Genomic DNA, 12037 nt, shown 5'->3' with positions numbered 1-12037 from the left:
GCTTGGCACTCGTTGACCCCGGTTCAACTCATACAGTAATTCATAATAGTTTAAAACCCCTTATTGAAAGCAACGGCTATACCACCGATGATTGTACTCTTGCCCTTCGTCAGCCGGATGGCACCCTCTTAGCTACTGAAGGCGCGGTCACCATTCCCTTCTGTTTACGCCGTAAACAAATTAATTTTAACGTGGTTTATCTGCCCGATATTTCGTATTCTTGTATTTTAGGAAAAGACATTCTAAGTCAGGCGGGAATGGTGATTGATTATATTTTAGGTGGCTTTAGTTGGAAGGGTGCGCCACAAAATCATGGGTTCATGAACTTTAATCCAGGCACCATGTATAGCATATTTAGCTTGGGGGCGTTCAAAATTTAATAGATGAGGAAGGCATTTTGAGGCACTGAAAGCTGCCCAAATTAATGTTGAGCAAAGGGAGGTTCTAGAGTCCTTAGTGACCCGATATAAATCAATATTTACTACCGTCCCGGGTCGTACGTCGTCTGGTCACTTCGGCGTAAAGGAAACCATGAAGCGCATCCAGAGTAAATACACTTGGGAGGGTATGACCCTGGATATAGTTAATTATTGTCGCTCTTGCACCGAATCAGCTCCCCGCCGGGTCAATGAAGTTAAGCAAAATTCCAGAGCCCTGAGAGGTTATATCCATGGACTTAAAAGGCCCTTACCCTAGATCTAAAAGAGGCCATCGCTATATATTGGTAATTACCGATACATTAACTAAATGGGTAGAAGTGTTTCCGCTAAGAAACGCTACCGCGCCTCCGATTGACCGCCATTTAGTAGATGACGTGTTTACGCGTTTCGGTTTTCCCACTACCATTATTTCCGATAACGGAAAGACTTTTGCGTCCAATATTATGGATCAAGTTTTTAAAAAATTGCGAATTAAGCAGAGGTTTTACGTCATTTTATACTCCTCAATCTAATATGACCGAAAGGTACAATCGTACGATTGGTACCATGATCGCCTCCTTCGTTGAGGATGACCACAAAGAATGGGATAGCGCACTTCAACAGTTTGCGATGGGTGTAAGGTCTGCCGTTAACGATAGTACCGGTTTTAGTCCGGCTACCCTAATGTTTGGTCGCGACATTCGAACCGCGTTGAGCGTCCAGAAAGATCACGACCCAGATTATTATTTAGACAATGATGTGGAGAGGGCGTATGGGTTAAGGGTACTACCAAAGGTAATTGAAACCTTGGCGAAAGCTCGCGCAAATATAAAGCAAGCCCAGGTCGTTCAGAAGGCCGATTATGATAAGCGCCATAGGGAGTTTGAATTTCAGGAAGGCGACCTAGTGCGGCTGATAATTTTTCAGCCAAACTGGCGGAGAAATACGACGGTCCATTCAGAATAGCTCGAAAGCTTTCGAAGTTAACGTATAAGTTAGAAACGATGAAAACTAAGGTTTTGCCTGGTACTTATAATGTCCGGCAGTTGAAACCATTCATAGAACGCTCAGCTAATATATTGAGCGATTCTGACTTAGATCAGGGTGCGGGTCAACCGTTGACTGATGTATTGGAGGATGATAGCGAAATCCGAAATCAAAATTTTGGTGGTCGAACATTGCGACCTCGCGACCCAAAGACTGGAAGGGCCCAAATCTAGTTTTGTGGGATTAAAGTTTAAGCGTTTAGCTTATTTTAAGTGTTTTCTAAATTACACCCCGGGACTTATGTCCCCATTTTAAATTTTGGACTATGTCCACACTTATTCTTATAGGCCTTATTATTTAGCTTATTGTGGTACCTAGCTGTTTTCTTTTTCCGGGAGTTTCAATATACCCCTCATGATTTTTTTTGTTATTGTTAGTTTTGCGCATTATATATATATATATATATATATATATATATATATATATATCTCAGCTGAGTGTTTAATTTGTTCCTGTACATAGTTTTCGTGTAAATAGTTATGTTAGTGTAGTGGCGTCCGACTTAAGAAAGGGGAGGATTTTAACGACAAATATTAGCCCTTTCATAATAAGTGTGATATTAACTTTTGGTGGCATTGATTCTGGGAATTCCAAGTCCCTTCTTAGTGGGCGCGCTGGTCGCGTAGGCCTTTTGGAGATACGGCGTTCCCATTGTCATTGCCAGTGTTGACGTTTTGCAAGGGATTAGTGGGTTTTTCCTAATCGTTTTGAAAACTTCCAATATAGTGGTTTCCTCTTCACCTTTTTCTAAGAATCCAAAAAAGGAGGGTTGCCATGATTGAACTTACAAAATATTTATCACGTGCGCGTATGGTGCTCGGTAAATTTCCGATGTTTTTGGTGCGCGCATTCTGAAGGGTTCTATGACGTAGGTCAGGACCGTTGGCAGAAATAATACGGTCGAGTTTTAAAAAAAGGAAGGCAGAAGTTGAAGAAATCTGGATACGCGAGTCACGCTCTATGAAACGCTCTATGAAACGCTCTATGAAACGGCTTCGCAATTAAAAACGTTAAGTCCGAGTGTATGCGGCAACGAGACCGGCGGTGATCCGGTCGTCAACGACGAGGCAATCCATCAGCTGAGGGAACCGAGCCATCGAGCCGAGGCAACCAGGAAGCATGGCCTTCGGGATGACCACCGATGCTTCATTGGATATCCAGACAATTTAAGTATCAAACTTTCATTTACTCATCCTGTCGGTAGATTCTACCCTCACGCGTAACGGCCATAAGGTCAGGTTATTATTATTACCGAAAATTAATTATGATTACCGAATATTGAATGCCGTAATGTATTTTGGAATGTTAAGAATCGAGATATGCCTCGTTCTATAATTTTTAATACAAAGTTAAAGTTATTTTGTTAATCATTTAGTGGTGGCCACCTATTTCTCTTTTATTTATGTGATGTGTTATTGTAATTCTCATGATTTCATTAAACGTACTCTACTTTGGCAACCCTCTATACTCTGGTTTTTCTTATCATTTTTAATCCGTTAATTTAAATTCCCCTAGACAACGATTTCCTTTCATTTTAATACCGCTAACCCCGAAAGTTAAGCGAGCAAGCCCGGAACCATTATTTTCAATGTGGAGGCTAAGATATGCGAATAAGCTTATTGAGCCAAACGTGCCCTCTTTTACGTACCCGTCTTATTGGGCCTAATGCCCACCTTTTACGAACCGAAGAGGTTTATTCATGGTTAAAGTATTAAAATTAAAAATTCCTCTACACATACGAAAACTGCTAAATTCATATTTATCCTATCGCATTAAGAATTAACCTTATATTGACAACCATTTTCCAGCGTATTCGTGGCTTTCGATAGCAGTAACGTTTGTAAAATAAAAACTATAATTCCTATTTGGAAAGACCAATTTGCTTATCCTGTTTGTAAAAATCAAGTTGAATGAGAACTTGAGAAGGAATTGAAACAAGTGATTGCTGGCATTATCGTTACCCTAAAACAGCAATTTCCTCGCCACTATTTGGCGCTCAAATGAACCTAATCGAGACTGGTTCGTGTTGGGTGCTTCTATATTCTAATCACGTGCATCGCGCTGTCCTTTTACGGATCGTCAGCGTTAGGAAGAAGGTTTACCAAAGGATAGATTAGTCAGTTGTCCTTGCATTGCGACCTTAATAAATTAACTGCTGCCGTCATAGACTTTTCTATCCTTATAGACTCTGTTACTAACCTACTCTTCTTGGTGGGACAGTTCATTTGGTTCTTTGTTGCTTTCATGTTCATCGCATCCAGTTTGAACAAAATATCGGTGGATTGACATAAATCGTCTAAGAGATTTTGTTAAAGAATTAAATGAATGTCTTCAGATTTGCATTCTGAATTTGTAACTCGAAAGTCTAGTATTCACTTGCATTCCATTAAATAGAATAACATCTATTTTTGGCATTTTTAAACATGAGCTTTTGGGCCTGAGTTTTCTAATTTCTCGACAATTTTCAGTACACCTTTCTGGTCCATGTTTCCAGGTTACCTGCCACGGTAGAGATGCGTTTGCCGTTATTGCATAAACTAGGTGAAATAGCTTTGCAGTTAAATATGGGTGATCAAACAACTAAATTGCAGTCTCAGATTATAAATCCCATAACTGCCTTTAGCGTTGGAGTATATTCCAATTTGACTCAGAGTTAATCAATTTCTTATTTGGGGTACTTAAAACCTCAGTCTCTGTACAAACGAGTGAAACAGTTATTGAAAAAACACTGCTTAAACCCATTTTAAGTTAAAATACCACAATTGTTACTGTAAAGTTTAATTTTTTTTTTATTTATTACATACCAACCTGTAACGACTGTTTTACACTTGAGGGTTAAGAGGGACAGTCGTATATCGTTAATGATAAGTGGTTTCAAAGTGATCAGGAAGGTTTTGAACCGAACCCACTTTAACAAGTTACAATAAACATTAAACCAATTATTTTTTGATATTGAGTTGGTTCCAAAAGCCGGAATTTAAAAGCTGTACCAAATAAACATAACTTTCTTCTTGAAAAGCGCTTCTAAAAAGCAAATGTTTTTCTTGAATTTGATTTAAAAGTTGCTCAAGATTTGAAATCAACGCTAATTCGCCGAAACAATCGCACTAATCTCATCATCCGAGATATTTGAATTGAGACGTGATCTAAAATCTATGGAAAATTTTCTTCAACTCAAATTTCTTTTGAAAATTTCGTAATTCCTCTCGGAAACTGTAAACGCAAAGAGAATACCACATTGTACACTTCAAATGCATTCGAGATATCAGACACTATAGCTCTAAATTATACAAAAAGAGCTAAGAAGCTTTGTTTTTTAAAATGATTCCGTTTTTCAATAAAAAATAATGGAAGGACGCCAAAATTATGGTCTATAAGTAAAACCTTATAATCACTTTTTCACCTCACATCGATATACATTAATTCGAGAAAAAAGGCCGAAACTGTCATTTAAAAATTTAGTATGTTCAGAACTGTAGCAACAATGCAAGTATGGATAACAGAACGTTAAATTTCTGAAGCTTGTTGCAGCCTACTTCCAGGGGCTAGAACGCCATACTTTGAAGCTCTCTGGCGCTCTTTTAACTCATCGTAGGAAAATGGGGGAAAAAACAGGCATACTTCTCAACTCGCGCCCTACAACTTCTTAAATTTTTTTCATAACCTTTTGAAACAACCTGTATAGACACTTAATTTAAGAACTAAAACATTATAGTTCCAACATTTAAAAGCTTTTTATAGTTGCTTTTAAGCACTATTTCTTGGACCAGGAAGTACGTTTTATTAATCGCGGCCAATTAGATCGATTTTGGGGCTGCATTGCTATTTTTTAAAGCAAGCAAATTATGCTGTTTCATCTCGAAAATCCCCTTTCTACGTATTTTGTTATAAATTTCAATTGAATTTTAAGATAGATATAAGTAATTTTCAAACGGGTTAGCTAATTTCGAAGGTTTCGGGCACTTTTTCATCGAATTTGGTTTCCGTTTAAAATTTGAAAGCAGGCCATAGCAACTTTAGGGGATTTGCTTTTTTAAGAGAAGAATAGGTGTTTCTATAAAATACGTTAGGTCACGTGTAAATGTTTTTTCTACGTCACTAGCTAAAGTTATTGAAGATAGAGAGCGTGCGCTGGAGTCGATGAAGATTTTGGTATTTGAAGTAGACGTGCGAAACGCGCGTGCCAATAAAGCATTGAAAAGCTTAAACTCGTAACGCGGTGAAAAACATTTTATACATTTAATTTTTTTATTGATTTATTTTATAGAAACACCTATTAAGTTCATTTATAATCATAAAAGTAACCACGCAGTCACGTTGTGTAGCCTTACCACCGCCTAAAAAGATATCAAAATAAATAGCTTTTCTCATTGGAAGTACATTGTAAGTAATGAACCAATTAGTTTGATAACATAAACTATTTCTATGTATTATAATGCACATTTCATAATTAATTTCTACCATTTTCTGCTCACATAATATATTTGAAATTATTTGAACAATAAAAACTAAAAAAAAAATGCGTTTCAAAAAGGTAAAATTAACCATAACTTCAATGAAATCCGCTAACTAAGGTAATTAAACCACTAACATAATTTAATAACATTCAAAACATTTGGATGCAATTATTTAGTGTATAAATCACTATAAATTTCGTAGATATTGCTAGTGATATGATTTAGGATTAATTTTAAATGGAAAAATTAATTAAAGAAAAGATACTTTCAATTGCAACTATATTTACTTTCCGTTTACAAACTTCGATGGGGTTATTTCCCGCAGTGGAGACCCTACAACCAATGGATTTATTAAAATTTTCAATGTTGATATCGAAGAGGAACATTTCATTTGTTTGCTAGAAATTAAATCTGGTTTGGACTTCTATACTTCTAATGACACATTTGGACAATAAATATTTTCAAATCTATTGTATATTTAATTATCTCATACCTTAGACTTCAAGAATATAGGTTAACCATTTTCAGGCTTTTTTCACATAATTGGTTTCAAAAGAAATTAATATATTTATCAGAAAGAAGATTCCACCTTGAAACTTGTTCTGCTAGAATCTGCTTGAAATATGTCACTTCGTGGGTGGTCTAGCTCCTTTTTCGAAATACGTTACGTGAAAACATTGAAAATGATTTAATTTATAACTAACTTTTACCTTTAAAGACGGAAAAGATGTATTATAACTAAGTTAATATCCCAAGAAAAATTAAAGTGTGTCTTACAGCATCTGGCGCGTTATATTTTGAATTGTACGCTTCCTCGATTTAGCGGAAAATTCTACCTAATAGAACCTAACTCGAGCCCACGAGAGTGACGCGGGTTAATGTATTTTATGACTTAACTAAATACTTCTTTCGTAAGAGTAATATTATATACTTATGGTTGTAAGTATCCTTTTTAAAACGATATCCGCAGTGCAAGTTCGGCTCCGTGTATCCGTTTAGGATAATTAAAATGAACGATAATGATAAGAAACCTTTACTTTAGATAATGAATAATTTAGTGATTGTAATTACACGTGGGCGGCTCTACAAAGGGGCCTCTTAGAATGTTTGAAATGTTTTGAAATGGTTAGAATTGAAAAAAAAAGTTTGAAAAGGGCATTTTAATTAACCTTAACGAATGGTTTACTTTCAATCAAAGCTAAAGGCGAGTTGAGGTAAGGTGAACTGGTATTACGATGATTCAATGCATGCATGTTAGCGGAAATTCTACGAATTAAAGGGTTCTTACATGTAGATAAATTAAACACTTAAAAGTGAAATGAGGAAATGTACTATGGATTTTTCTTTCTCTGGTTTTCGAATACAACATACTTAAGTTTTAAAGTAAAATCCACTATTGCACAGTTTGAAATCTTTATTTGCACACTACGCACGTTTCGAGTGCCTGACGAAGACTCGTATGATCGAGTCGAAACGTGCGTACCGCGCAAATAAAGATTTCAAACTGTGCAATAGTGGATTTTACTTTAAAATTTAGTTGTATGTCCAGGGCTTAGCCAGTTTTCCATAGTTACAACATACTTGTTAATGTGGAAATTTGATAAAAGTTCAAATTTGATCCTTTTTCGATTTTGAAAAGTTGGATTGGAACTGCACCTAATAGAAGATGAGTCAATTGGACCCAAAATTAGGAATTTGTAACAAGTAGGGTTACATTTTCCCGAGCATTTTAAACCTCATTAAATCCAAACTAATATTATTGTTCATCTTACAATTGATAAAATCTTGAGATAAATACAATTCCCAATAATTGATCAATTGATAACGCCATAAGAGTTTGCCGTACATGAATCCTTCGTGTACTAGGACTATGGTTAGTCGGCATTTAATTTGTTTTAGGTCATCCATGTTCAAATGCTATATTCTTAGATTTTCTACCGTGACATATAAATTTATATCGGTCAAACAACTAAGTAATCCAATTAAAATCATAATTGTTGATTATTTTATAATTAAAATCAATTTTGCTTGTGACAATTAATGAAATTTTTAGGCTTTATGAAGCGATTCGCCGGCAGAGTTCTGATTTTAAAGTTAACTTAACACAGACTTAAAAAACGACTAATTTTCATTTTCCAAATGAAAAATTATCTTTACGTCAGTGTAAAAGTAGATGACTAATGTTTTAACCAAATTTCAAATTTCTTTAAATGAACTACGAACACTAAAGGGTCTGTAAATATATTCTTCATATTTTCCAAACTAAAATTCAAATACGATATATCACAGAGACGTAACAATCCCCTTCTGCTTTAAAAAGAACATACATGTAGCAGTCCTGTTTTTAACGAATTATTATCCAAAGACTAAAGATTGTATAGACAAGGTTAAATCTTGCTTTGTTTATGAACAATTTATTTTTTGTGGGCTTGATTGCGAAGTTTCTATTTTGGGAGGTTGTTGTTGGTGCTTAGACGCTCCTATTTAAAAAAAGGGCAGCTAACAAGGGTATTACGACCTACACCATCTGCTGACATACTTAGTGTTTATTAATTTAGTAGTCTTACGGATTTTAAGTAAGGAACTAACTATTAGGTTCTTCGTTTGCTTTATAAAGAAAGGCTTTTTCTCCGTGGAAAGCTCATGATTTTATTTGTTACAGATTATACTCGTTCGTTAGCGATTTTGTTAAATTCAGGTTTTTTAAACAAAGAAGCAAACATGTATTGCCTCACTCGCAAGTCCAGTTCAGGGGAGGAAATGATTATTTTAATCCCTGAAAAGGGAAAATATACGTTTGGAGGACGAAATAGCGAGTCGCAGTTCAAGGTTGTCAGACCACCTGAAATTATATTTCCGAAAAATATGAAGCGCTCCCAGTCGACTCTCTCTTGTTTCATCAGTGTCTCTTCGGCAGCGCCCACTATTAGCACGGTCTCCGAGACGAAGGAAGATAACAATGACACCCATCCCGAAGACACCGTCCAAGGCACTTTACTCTACTCTAGCACCGTTTCGTCGTGGATTTTAGAAAACCATTCGGCTTACGACAGAACGAAAATGGACAGGAAGACCTTCGGGATATTTGTCAACAATCAACCTTTGCTGGAAAATTCGACGCTGGAACTTCGACACGGTGATATGATTTGCTTCGGTCAAAAATCAAGCCACGTAGAAAATTTGTTTTCGTACACTAAATACATTTCGCAGCCGAGAATATTTTCAGAAAAACAAGAAAACGACAAAAGAAATGAAGATTAAAATTGAAGTTGCTTTATGATTGCGATTCAAAAAAGTTAATCTGAGTCAAATGATGGACAGATGCATTTGTGAAGGAACTCATTTTATGAGCTGAGTTTCCTGTAGTATGTTTTAATAAAGATTGCTTTATCAATGTTTTCCTTAGAAGTCTGAAAATATGCAAGTGTTTGCAACGCCGGTTCTTTAATATTTTGGCTGCGTTCTCTTATAATTATCTAAGAAAATGAAATCTGTTTAATTTTTCTACAAACGTTTTTCTATATAAGCTTGATTTATACCAATTATTTGCAGGCAAGGTTAATAATTTTTTTCTTAGAACCAAAACGTTTTGATATTTTACAATTTTGATGGTTAAGCTGCTTAACTGTAAATAATTTAAAGGATAAATTTTCAAAGTGGATTTCGCGACTCCTTGGGAAAGATTAATAATTATGAAATCTTCGATGTTTTGGTGGTAAAGAAATAAAAAAAAATTAGATAATCGGGACAATCACCCCGACCATTTATGCATTTTCTTTATTTAGGAATTATGAGCAGCAAACCAGTGTTAAAACTTAGCTTTAAGTATTTGGAATCCGAAACTTAGAACACATTTAGTTATGCTAAAACTGATACATAATAATGCTAACGAATTTTTGAAAAACAAAACATGATTTACAAATTTAGCATAAATATAAAAGAGGTATTTTTCCCTCTTGGCATAAAACTATAACAAACGTTTTACGGTTGATACATGTAATACATCCATTAACCTAATTATTAAAATATGATCAAAAATCCTAAACGTTTAATTCTGATAAAAATATAAAATTTTAAACATTGTATTTTTATTTACCTTTTTGGTTCTATTTTTTTTTCGTGAATTCTTTAAGACGAAAAGACGAAAATACGTTTCAGCCTTGACCTTTCATATCCAATGGATAATGCATTTCAGTTAAAAGCTTAGTATAATAGTTTGTTGAAGAGGATTACAATTTCAGTGTAAATTATACTTTTGAAATGTTATTAAAATTGACATTTAGATGAAAAAATGGAAAATTCTATTAATATTGATAAAAGCTTAGCATACAAGGATGAAAAATAATTTCATTAGTATTATTATTACAGATTTAGGTAAAGTTATAATATAAATAAAAATGTATGAACTTGTATTATTTTTTAAATATGTATAAGGACCCAAGCCAACGGGACAAAAGCGAAAAGCATTAGCCACAAAAACGTGGCGTATTTTAAATTAATAAATATTTATCGCAGTTTATAGTTAGAGATCATTCTTAAAAAAATCTAAGACTGAGTAGCTCCTGCTCATAATAAAGGAAATTTAATCGCTCATTTAAATTGATGAACATAATTTCATCCTGCCCGACATTAGCACCCGTACGACGCAACGTCTTGGTAGAAATATACTGTAAAGACGAACTAAAGACGGATTTTATTATTTACTTTAACGTTCATTAATATAATTTAAATCAAAATTACTATACCGTACTATTTCTTTTTCTTTTTGTAAACGTTTATAAGGGGTCCAAATTATGTATTTGCAGTGCATCTAATGAATATAATTATTTTGGACATTTTAAAATAACGAAAAATGTGAAACTTTCATACCTAGTATTTCCTTGTAATTTGAGTTAATTACTTAATTAATCTTTTAGGAGGTACTCTTAAAACATGTCAGTGGAGTAATCGAACCTATAATAATAAGTATCAGCCATAAAAACCTGATCGCAGTGCGATGCCTACTATGCAAGTCAAATACGTTTCGGTATCAAATCTTTGTACCGACGTATTTGCGTTAGATTTATACAAAAACTTTGAAATTTTTACCATAGTTTTGCAACACGACTTGGCCAAAACCTTTAAAATTTGGTGTAAATTGATTCTGTAGACATTTATGTTTAAACGGTAATTAGAGGTTGGCAGATCTTTTTTTTCACCTCCTACACTGGTGAATGACAAGTCACCCTAAAAAGTCCTTTAAGGGCAAATCATACGTAGCACACTCTGAAGGAGAGTTAATTCATCTGATTGAAAAGCCCGTTGTTTTTGGTCCCGTTTGTAAGGTCAAATGACATCTATGGCCTTTTTCCAACTCAATAAGAAATAAAAAGTTCATATAAATTTCAGTAAAAAACCAGCCCTTAAAATAATTAATTAATTACGGTTTCAATAAAAAATTTGTTGTCAAAAGGATATTACTGCTCTTTGAAGAGTTAAAATGCACCTTCCAAGAAATCGTCTGAGGTTTATATTGTAATACTTAAACCAATTACATTTAAAATATCAAAATACTCTTAAAACTCCACAACTAATCAGCCTTTTTTGAGTTACAATGTTTTGGTACTTCTTAAATTTTAAAATTTGCTATATGTTTTACCAGTAACATTAATGTGACAATTGAGAAAAAATGGCTAAGATTTTAACAAAATAAATAATTGAATTTAATTGTTGAAAGTATGTGTGTGCATTCTATTTAAGAACCAACAGTAACTCCGTGTTTAGCCAATTTTTACTAAGATTAATACAAATTACAAACTTAAATGACCAGATGTTAAAATTTTTATATACTTTAACTAATCTAGAAGATCACAGAACTACTGATATTCAATACTAACTATACCAAATGCCGTTGACCAGTGTATACTCTTAATTGGAACTATGTGTACGGCACCTGTTTCAAATTATTAATAATGAAATAATGTTAATAATAATAAACATAAGCAGCTACATGTAAGCTATTACCCAAGGCAGCACCCGAGTCCCAAGTCATCTAGCGACATTTAATCGTTTTCTATTCAGGTGGCCAGGGTAACTTATATTAATAATAATAATAATAGTAATAATAATAATAAT

The sequence above is a fragment of the Leiobunum rupestre genome, chromosome 3 (assembly GCF_980474605.1).
Source record: "Leiobunum rupestre chromosome 3, qqLeiRupe1.1.hap1, whole genome shotgun sequence".
Taxonomy (NCBI): Eukaryota; Metazoa; Arthropoda; class Arachnida; order Opiliones; family Sclerosomatidae; genus Leiobunum; species Leiobunum rupestre.
This window is presented reverse-complemented; position numbering follows the sequence as displayed.